The sequence below is a fragment of the Ovis canadensis genome, chromosome 3, assembly GCF_042477335.2.
Source record: "Ovis canadensis isolate MfBH-ARS-UI-01 breed Bighorn chromosome 3, ARS-UI_OviCan_v2, whole genome shotgun sequence".
Taxonomy (NCBI): Eukaryota; Metazoa; Chordata; class Mammalia; order Artiodactyla; family Bovidae; genus Ovis; species Ovis canadensis.
The window spans coordinates 214,358,276-214,369,933 of NC_091247.1; positions in this window are offsets into that span (position 1 = coordinate 214,358,276).

An 11,658-nucleotide genomic window follows, 5' to 3' on the forward strand; every position below is an offset into this window, starting at 1 on the left:
ATGTCACAGAAAGTAGACTTCAAAGCAAGATGTGCTAATTGAGTTAAAGAGGGTATTTTCATGATTATAACAGGATACACCCTTAATGAAAATATTATAGATATTAAAATCCAAGAAAATGTCAAAACATTGCTTTGAAATATAGAATAATACTTGACAGAACAAAGAACAGAAGTAGACAAAATCGTAATCAAAATGGGGGGACTTTAACATCCATTTTTCAATAGCATGCAGACCAAGTATGCAAAAAAGAATGAAGAATATAGCAGATGTAAACAACACAGTTAGCCAAATAACATATATAGAGCAATACGCCAACAATGAAAGAATTTGTTATTTACATTATTGTTAATTCGCTGGAAACTTCCATTTTTAAATGATCATCAGTTCGGCTCAGTTCCGTCGCTCAGTCGTGTCTGACTCTACAGCTCCATGGACTGCGGCATGCCAGGCCTCCCTGTCCACCACCAACTCCCAGAATTTACTCAAACTCATGTCCATCGAGTCAGTGATGCCATCCAACCATTTCATCCTCTGTTGTTCCCTTCTCCTCCCAAATTCAACCTTTCCCAGCATCAGAGTCTTTTCAAATGAGTTAGTTCTTCACATCAGGTGGCCAAAGTATTGGAATTTCAGCTTCAGCATCAGTCCTTCCAATGAATATTCAGGACTGATTTCCTTTAGAATGGACTGGTTGGATCTCCTTGCTGTCCAAGGGACTCTCAAGAGTCTTCTCCAACACCACAGTTCAAAAGCATCAATTCTTTGGTGCTCAGCTTTCTTTATAATCCAACTCACATCCATACATAACTACTGGAAAAACCATAACCTTGACTAGATGGACCTTTGTAGGCAAAGTAATGTCTCTGCTTTTTAATATGCTGTCTAGGTTGTTCATAGCTTTTCTTCCAAGGAGTAAGCATCTTTTAATTTCATGGCTACAGTCACTATCTGCAGTGATTTTGGAGCCCCCCAAACTAAAGTCTGTCACTGTTTCCACTGTTTCCCCATCTATTTGCCATGAAGTGATGGGACCGGATGTCATGATCTTAGTTTTCTGAATGTTGGGCTTTTTCACTCTCCTCCTTCACTTTCATCAAGAGGCTCTTTAGTTCTTCACTTTCTGCCATAAGGGTAGTGTCATCTGCATATCTGAGGTTATTGATATTTCTCCCAGCAATCTTGATTCCAGCTTGTGCTTCATTCAACCCAGAATTTCTCATGATGTACTCTGCATATAAGTTAAATAAGCAGGGTGACAATATACAGCCTTGACATACTCCTTTCCCTATTTGGAACCAGTCTGTTGTTTCATGTCAGTTCTAACTACTGTTTCCTGACCTGCATACAGATTTCTCAAGAGGTAGGTCAGGTGGTCTGGTGTTCCCATCTCTTGAAGAATTTTCCACAGTTTGTTGTAATCCACATAGTCAAAGGTTTGGCATAGTCAATAAAGCAGAAGTAGATGTTTTGATGATCCCATGATAGAACAAAAACCTTCAGAGAATTGAATTTATACAGAGTATTTACTTTGACCAGAGTGAAATTAAGTTAAGTATTAATAAGAAAATATACTTAGCCATCCCTACTGAGAAAATTAAGAAATATTCTTCCAAAGAATTCCTGGGTCTGGAAATAACTTTCAAACTTGAAAATATTGTGAAATAATGGTAACAAAGGTATTCTGTAACTAAATTCTTCCAATGCAACTAAAGTAGTGTCTAAGGGAAATTTATACCCTAGATTTAGAAAAGAGGAAAGACGGAAAATGAAAAAATGTAAGCTTTCATTTAAGAAGCTAGGAGAAGTAAAGCCTAAAGGATGTACAAGATTGGAGTTAATAAAGAAAAAATAAAATTATTCTAATAAAGAAAGTAAGCATAAGACAAAGATAATAGAGGAAAGCTGTTCAAACATGGCTCACTGAAAATTGATCAGCACCGAGCAATACTAATCAAGAGCAGAGAGAAAAACTCAACAACACCAAAATGAAAAGGCAAATCACTGTAAATTATACAGATATTTTGGTCATAGTTTTGAGATGCAATATACACATTTAATGTGGATAAATATCCAGAAGAGTTCCAGTTTCTCCACAACCTTGCCAACACTTGTCTTTTTTAAAATTATAGCCATTTTGACAGGTGTCAGATGACATCTCATTGCGGTTTTCATTTACATTTCTCTGATGATTAGAGATGTCAGTACATTTTCATATACCTCTTAGCTATCCATATGTCTTCTTTGGAGAAATGGCTAGTCCCTGACCAATTTTTTAAGTCAGTTTATTAGAGCTTTTGTTGCTGTTGCTTTTGTTTTCCTCTTGAGCTGTAGGATTCTTGTTTATTTTGGAAATTAATCCCTTATATGACTTGCTGTAAGGTGCCTTTTCACTCTACTGTTGTTTCTTTTACTGTCATGCTGGTGTTCGGTCATTCAGTTGTGTCTAACTCACTGTGACCTCATGGAGTATAGCCTGCCAGGCTCCTCTGTCCATGACATTTCCCAGGCAAGAATACTGGAGTGAGTTGCCATTTCCTTCTCCAGGGGATCTTCCTGACCCAGGGGTTGAATCTATGTCTTCTGTGTCTCCTCCACTGCCAGGTGAACTCTTTACAACTGAGCCATCTGGGATATTCTCACTTTTCTATTTTTATCTATTTTTTTGGTGTCATATCCATGAGATCATGAAATAATATATTTTTATTTGAAATTATAAGTAAAAATACCACATATCTAAAATGTAATTCCTAACTGATGACAATATTACACCATCAGACACAGTAAAATAAATTTATATGCAGTAAGGTTTTAAATATTATTTAGTGGAATTATAAAATCATTTGTAGAAAATAAACTTGATTAAAAGTTAGTTTGAGATGAAGAATGGCATTTGAACATTGCATTAAAGGCATAGTCAAAAAACTAAGACGCTATAAATTTCATCACATAGCCTCCCATACACATATACAAACCTACATACACAAAATCATACACAAGAGATGGGGAAATATTTCCAAATAATGTAAGAAAAGGGGCAAATGATGTTAGTTTATAGAGTTCCTAAAAATAAATAAGAAAAGTTGTAAAATATTCTAGAGAAAAAATTAAAGATAGAGAAAGATATCTGAAACACCTATAAATATTTACTTATCAATCACTCTGCACATTCAATAACGAATACAAACACAGCTGTCTATAAGGGTACACACACACACTAACGCACCCCTGAATGAAGGAAAGACCTTGCATACTTTTATTACCCTGTGTTTCTTCTATCAGGACAGTGCTTGCACATTGTATGCACTCATTCAACAAGTATGGATGGAGAACATTTTCTAAATACCGTGATAAGAGCTTGTTAAATATTTATTAAATAAATGAGCAGATGAATACAGTGCAGTGAAATATATTTTCTTTAAATCAATGCTAATCAACAAAATAGTGAAGCAAAATTAAATTAATGATAATTGTTTATGAAAATAAGGTATATTAAAGAAAAACAGTCCATAAACACAGAATAAATTTATATTTACAATTTCACTTGCATAATTTTTAATATAAATTTATTTATTTTAATTGGAGGCTAATTACTTTACAATATTGTATTGGTTTTGCCATACATCAACATGGGTTTTAATGGAAAATTGTTAAATAGACTCTAAACTACTCTCATCTATTATTCAATATAACATATGCACAAGAGAATCTTTCTGTGGTAAGAAGAAACTCTTTAAGGGAATATACAGATTTACCAAGTAGACTTCAGAAAAAGACAAATAGCTACTGAGCAAAGCAAAACCCTCCTTGCTATTCTTTGGAACTCTGAATTCAAATGGGTATACCTTTCCTTTTCTCGTTTGCTTTTCGCTTCTCTTCTTTTCACAACTATTTGTAAGGTCTCCTCAACAGCCTTTTGCTTTTTTGCTTTTGTTTTTCTTGGGGATGGTCTTGCTCCCTGTCTCCTGTACAATGTCATGAACCTCCGTCCATAGTTCATCAGGGACTCTGTCTATCAGATCTAGTCCCTTAAATCTATTTGTCACTTCCACTGTATAATTGTAAGGAATTTGATTTAGGTCATACCTGAATGGTCTAGTGGTTTTCCCTACTTTCTTCAATTTAAGTCTGAATTTGGCAATAAGTTCATAATCTGAGCCACAGTCAGCTCCTGGTCTTGTTTTTGCTGACCGTATAGAGCTCCTCCATCTTTGGCTGCAAATAATATATAATCAATCTGATTTCGGTGTTGACCATCTGGTGATGTCCATGTGTAGAGTCCTCTCTTTGCTGGAAGAGGGTGTTTGGTATGACCAGTGCATTCTCTTGGCAAAATTCTGTTAGCCTTTGCCCTGCCTTCATTTCTTACTCCAAGGCCAAATTTGCCCGTTACTCCAGGTGTTTCTTGACTTCCTACTTTTGCACTCCAGTCCCCTATAATGAAAGGGACATCTGGGGGTGTTAGTTCTAGAAGGTCTTGTACATCTTCATAGAAGCTTTCATAGAAGCTTCATAGCTTCAACTTCAGCTTCTTCAGCATTACTGGGCATGCTGCTACTTCTGTTAAGTTGCTTCAGTCATGTCCGACTCTGTGTGAAGCCATAGACGGCAGCCCACCAGGCTCCCCTGTCCCTGGGATTCTCCAGGCAAGAATACTGGAGTGGGTTGCCATTTCCTCCTCCAATGCATGAAAGTGAAAAGTGAAAGTGAAGTCGCTCAGTCGTCTCCAACTCCCAGCTACCCCATGGACTGCAGCCTACCAGGCTCCTCCATCCATGGGATTTTCCAGACAAGAGCACTGGAGTGGGTTGTCATTGCATAGACTTGGAATACTGTGATATTGAATGGTTTGCCTTGGAAATGAACAGAGATCATTCTGTGATTTTTGAGATTGCATCCAAGTACTGCATTTGGGACTCTTTTGTTTGCTATGATGGCTACTTCATTTCTTCTAAGGGATTCTTGCCCACAGTAGTAGATATAATGGTCATTTGAGTTAAATTCATCCATTCCTGTCCATTTTAGTTCGCTGATTCCTAAAATGTCTACGTTCACTTTTGTCATCTCCTGTTTGACCACTTGCAATTTGCTTTGATTTATGGACCTAACATTCCAGGTTCCTACGCAATATTGCTCTTTACAGCATTGGTCTTTGCTTCTATCCCCAGTCACATCCACAGCTGAGTGTTGTCTTTGCTTTGACTCCATCTCTTCATTCTTTCTGGAGTTATTGCTCCACTGATCTCCAGTAGCAATTTGGGCACCTACCAAATTGGGGAGTTCATCTTTCAGTGTCCGATCTTTTTGCCTTTTCATACTGTTCATGGGGTTCTCAAGGCAGGAATACTGAAGTGGTTTACCATTCCCTTCTCCAGTGAACCCCATTTTGTCAGGATTCTCCGCCATGACCTGTCCATCTTGGGTGGCCATATTGGCATGGCTCATAGTTTCACTGAGTTAGGCAAGGCGTGGTCCACAGGATCAGATTGGTCAGTTTTCTATATTTGTGGTTTTCAGTTTGTCTGCCCTGTGATGGAGGAGGAAAAGAGCCTTATGGAAGCTCCCTGAAGGGAGAGAATAGCAAGGAAAGATAAGAAAGCCTTCCTCAGTGATCAGTGCAAAAAAAAATAGAGAAAACCAATAGAATGGAAAAGACTAGAGATCTCTTCAAGAAAATTAGAGATAAAGGGAATATTTCATGCAAAGATGGGCTCAGTAAAGGACAGAAATGGTATGGACCTAACAGAAGTAGAAGGTATTAAGAAGAGATGGCAAGAATACACAGAAGAACTTTACAAAAAAGATCTTCATGACCCAGATAATCACGATGGTATGATCACTCACCTAGAGTCAGACATCCTGGAATGCGAAGTCAAGTGGGCCTTAGAAAGCATACTACGAACAAAGCTAGAGGAAGTGATGGAATTTCAGTTGAGCTATTTCAAATCCTAAAAGATAATACTGTGAAAGTGCTACACTCAATATGCCAGCAAATTTGGAAAACTCAGCAGTGGTGACAGGACTGGAAAGAGTCAGTTTTCATTCCAATCCCAAAGAAAGGCAATGTCTAAAAATGTTTAAACTACCACACAGTTGCACTCATCTCACACACTAGCAAAGTAATGCTGAAAGTTCTCCAAGCTAAGCTTCGACAATGAACATGAACTTCAACATGAACTGTGAACTTCCAGATGTTCAAGCTGGTTTTAGAAAAGGCAGAGGAACCAGAGATCAAATTGCCAACATCTGCTGGATCATTGAAAAAGCAAGAGACTTCCAGAAACACATCTGTTTCTGTTTTATTGACTATACCAAAGCCTTTGACTGTGTGGATCACAATAAACTGTGGAAAATTCTTCAAGAGATCGGAATACCAGACCACCTGACCTGCCTCTTGAGAAACCTATATGCAGGTCAGGAAGCCACAGTTAGAACTGGACATGGAACAACAGACTAGTTCCTAATAGGGAAAGAAATACATCAAGGCTTTATATTGTCACCCTGATTATTTCACTTATCTGCAGAGTACATCATGAGAAATGCTGGGCTGGATGAAGCACAAGCTGGTACCAAGATTGCCAGGAGAAACAGCAATAACCTCAGATATGCAGATGACCCCACACTTATGGCAGAAAGTGAAGAAGAACAAAAGAGCCTCTTGATGAAAGTGAAAGAGGCGAGTGAAAAAGTTGGCTTAAAGCTCAACATTCAGAAAACGAAGATCATGGCATCTGGTCCCATCACTTTATGGCAAATAAATGGGGAAACAATGGAAACAGTGACAGACTTTATTTTTTTGGGCTCCAAAATCACTGCAGATGGTGACTGCAGCCGTGAAATTAAAAGATGCTTACTCCTTGGAAGGAAAGTTATGACCAACCTAGATAGCATATTAAAAAGCAGAGACATTACTTTGCCGACTCAGGTCCATCTAGTCAAGGCTATGGTTTTTCCAGTAGTCATGTATGGATGTGAGAGTTGGACTATAAAGATACCTGAGCACCAAAGAATTGATGCTTTTGAACTATAGTGTTGGAGAAGGTTCTTGAGAGTCCCTTGGACTGCAAGCAGTTCAAACCAGTTCATCCTAAAGGAAATCAGTCCTGAATATTCATTGGAAGGACTGATGCTGAAGCTAAAACTCCAATACTTTGGTCACCTGATGTGAAGAACTGACTCATTGGTAAAGACCCTGATGTTGGGAAAGATTGAAAGGGGGAGGATAAGGGGACGACAGAGGATGAGCTGACTGAATGGCATCACTGACTCAATGGACATGAGTTTGAGCAAACCCTGGGAGCTGGTGATGGACAGGGAGGCCTGGTGTGCTGCAGTCCATGGGGTCACAAGGAGTCAGACACGACTGAGCGACTAAACTGAACTGAGAGTAAAACTGCAATAGACTCAAATAGATATACTGAGAAGGCGAAGTAATCAGAGGAAACAGAAATTACAAACAAAACACCAAGAAAAAGGCATAAAAGCCTGAAAGAAATATACATAAGTGTAAAATGTACCTGTTAAAAAATATCAGAATTAATGTATTCTTTCCACATCATCCTATCAAACCTCCTACCCAATCTATACAGAGATCCTCTGAGAAAGTGATGGCCAGATCTCTGTGAGGTGCTTACTCACTTTCAGGGTCAGAGACTTAACCACCTCCCACTTCCTGGTGCTTTACTGTAAAAAAACTATCATCAATAAAAGATTTAATAGTTTAATGATTCTTTAGCCTTCAAGTGGAAAAGACAAAGAGATGAGGCAAGAGAGGCAAAGAGTGGTGAAAATGTTTTTGAAATATCTGTCACCACATTCTCTCTGCCATGTGAAATATCTATCACCACGTTCTCTCAGGCAACACCCAGCATATCATTCACGATGTATCTGAATGGGGTGTGTGTGTTTGTGTATGTAGGACAGAGAGAGAGAGAGAGATGTTGCAGGGAATAAGCACTTTGGTTTGAACATCTGTCACCCCCCAACATTTATTTACTGCATTCAGCACTTGCTGTCGAAATCCCAGCTCCCAGTGCAATGGTATTAAGTGGTGGAACCTTCTCGGCCTCTTCCAAAAGCAGAAGAAAGGAACACTGCCAGACTCATTTTATGAGGCCAACATTGTTCTGATATCAAAACCAGACAGGAAATATCTCTGATAAACAGAGGGACAAAAATCCTCAACAAAATATTAAAAAACATAATTCAATAATGCATCCAAAGGATCATGCATGATGATCAAGTGAGATTTGTTCCAAAGGATGCAAGGATGGTTCAATATTCACAGATTAATCAATGTGATACACCAAGTAAACAAAATCAAAATAAAAAAAAAAAACATTTGAAAACATTAACATCCATTTCTGATTAAAAACCTCTATAAAGTAGATAGAGGGATTATACCTCAGCATAGTAAAGACCATACGACAAACTCACAGCTAGCCTCATACTCAGCAGTAAAAAGCTGAATATTTTTTTCTCTGAGATCAGATGCAAGACAAAGATGATTAATCACCACTTTTATTCAACATAGTTTTGGTATTCCTAGCCAAAACAATCAGGCAAGAAAAAAAAAAATAAGGACACACAAATCTGAAAGGAAAAGACAAAACTGATGCTATTTGGAGATTTCATAATATTATATATAGAAAACCCTAAAGCCCCCACCAAAATCTGTTAGAACTAATACCCTCAGTGAAGTTGCAAGATACAAACTTCATATACAAAAATCAGTTGCATTTCTATACACTAATAACAAATTGCCATAAGGAAAAATTAAGAAAACAATTCTATTTACAGTTGAACAAAGAAATGATGAATTATTAGGAACAAATTTAACCAAAGAGGTGATAGTCCTGTACCCTGAAACTCTAAGACACTGATGAAAGATAGTGGATTTTGTTATCAAAATTCCAAAGGAAATTTTCACAGACATGGAACAAATAATCCTAAAATTTGTATGGAACCACAAAGGACCTTGAATAGCCAAAGCAATATTGAGAAAGAAAAACAATATTGGAGGTGCCATGTTTCCTGATTTAAAACTATATTTCAAAGCTCTATTAAGCAAAACAGTATAGTGTTGGCATAAAAATGTGTGCAGAGATCAACAGAATAGAATAGAGAGCCCAGAAATAAACCCAAATACCTACAGTTAATTCATTTTTGACAGCGGAACTAGGAACATGCAATGCGGAAAGGACAGTCTCCTCAATAAATGGTGCTGGGAAAAGTGGACAGCTACATGCAAAACATAAAACTGGACCACTCTCTTATACCATTCACAGAAATTAATTCAAAATGGATCAAAGACTTAACCATAAGTCCTGCAGCCATATAAATCCTGGAAGAAAAAGTCATAGACAGCAGTTTTGGTGGGGGCTTTTTGGATTTGACGCCAAAAGCAAAGGCAACAAGAGCAAAACTAACTGAATGGGACTACATAAAACTAAAAAACTTCTGTGCAACAAAGGACACCATCAGCAAAATGAAGAACTTACGGGGCAGTCCAGGGGTCGGGACTCAGTGCTTTCACTGCCGTGGCCAGATTAAATCTGTTTGAGGAACTAAGATCCAGTAGGGCATGCAGGTTGGTAAATATATAAATAAAGGGCAAAGATATTGTGGTGGAAAAATTTTTTTAATGGAAAGACAATCTATAGTAGAGAAAATATTTGTTAAATATATTTCTGATATGGGTTAATATGTGGAATACATAAAGGACTCATACACCTCAATAGCAAAAGAATACAGTCTCATTTAAAAATGGGCAGAGGACCAGAATAGACATTTTTTCAAAGAAACCATACAGTTTTTCATTAAAAAGTACATGAAAAGATATGCAATCATCAGGAAAATACAAATCAAAACCACAATGAGATATCACCTCATAGATTTGTTTTTATCAAAAAGACAAGAAATAATGAGAATTTTTGAGAATGTGGTGAGAAGAGAAAGCTTGTGCACAGTTGGGGGAAAGATAAGTTGGTGCAGCCACCATGGAAAACAGTATTAAGGTTCCTCAATAGAAACTCAAACCTAAAAATAAAACTGCCATGTGAGTTAGTAATTTCACTTTGGGGTATTTATCTGATGAAAATAAAAACACTAACTTAAAAAGATATGTGCAACCCGATGTTCATTGCAGAATTATTTAAAGTAGCCAAACATTGTTAAGCCTTTTTTGATGGATGAATGGATAAACAAAATTTGCTATGTACATATATCCAGCCATAAAAAAGAAGAAAATCTTGCCATTTGCAACATGGATGGAACTTGAGGGCATTATGCTAAATGAACTAAATCAAATGGAGAAAGAAAAATACCATTTAATCTTATTTACATGTGGATTATTTAAAAAAAAAATAACTCCAAAACAGAAGAATGAGTTCAGGAATGCAAAGAGCAGTTTGGTGGTTTCCAGAGGGTCAATGTGGTCAAAATGGGATGGGTGAAGGTAGCCAAAAGATACAAACTTCCAAGTCTAAAATTACTGTCATGAGAATGTAATGTACAGCGTGGTGACTACAGTTAACCCTGTATTTTATACTTGAGAGTAGGCAGGAAAATACATCTTAAAGGTTTCATCATAAGAAAAAAAATTGTAACGACATGTTGTGATGGATATTACCATACCTGTGGTGATTATTTACCAGTATGTACAAATACATAAATACTATGTTTTACACTTAGGACTAGTACAATGTTACAAGAATTGCATCTCAAAAATTTTAACAATCAAGGTTAGAATACATGAATTAAATTAGTTCCATCCTTACCTCATTTAGGTTTCTCTGGTGGCTCAAATGGTAAAGAATCTGACTGCAATGTGGAAGACTGATTTTGATACCTGGGGTCAGGATGATCCCTTGGAGAAGGGAATGGCAACCCATTCCAGTATTCTTGCCTGGAGAATTCCATGGACAGAGGAACTTGGCAGGCTATACAGTCCACGGAGCTGCAAATGGTCAGACACGACTGAGTGACTAACATTTTTACTTAATGTCATTTTTGTGGACCCAAATTAAACTTAGATTACTAAAATATCACTTAGATTTTAAAATACCAAATCTCACTGCATCCTGCAGGGTTGGGACAGACACACAGAAACAGACAGTAAGTCACCTGCACACGAGATATAGGCTTCCTCCTTGGGAGAGCATGAAGTGTAATTCCAAGGGTCAGAAGGACACTGCCAGAGAGAGGTGTCAGTTTTCTGACAGCGGATTTCATCCACCCACCAAGGTCTAGAACCTTCCCTGAGGCCAACAGAAGGGTTGAGGGTTCCACTGTCCCCACAGCCAAGCTGTCTGCAGATCACGGACACAGTGATGTCTTCCATGGGGCTGCGGCAGACACTGCCCCAAGTCCCGTTGTAGAAAACTTCCAGCCACCCAGCACACTGCTGGTCCTCGCTCACCATCCTGAGGGCCAGGAACTCTAAGGTTGAAAGGGGAGGAGACAGGACACAGTAAAAACTTTGCTGGATATTCTAGGTTTTCCTTTCTTCTAGAAATGGTGAACAGTCATCTCTGAATGTTCAAGAGATACCCACTAGATGACAAGACTGACATCGCCTCCCTTTTAACTGACTTTGTCCATTTGTGTCTGTCTTTCTATTTCTACCACGATGGTGTAGTGGATATGAACTGAGAGGAA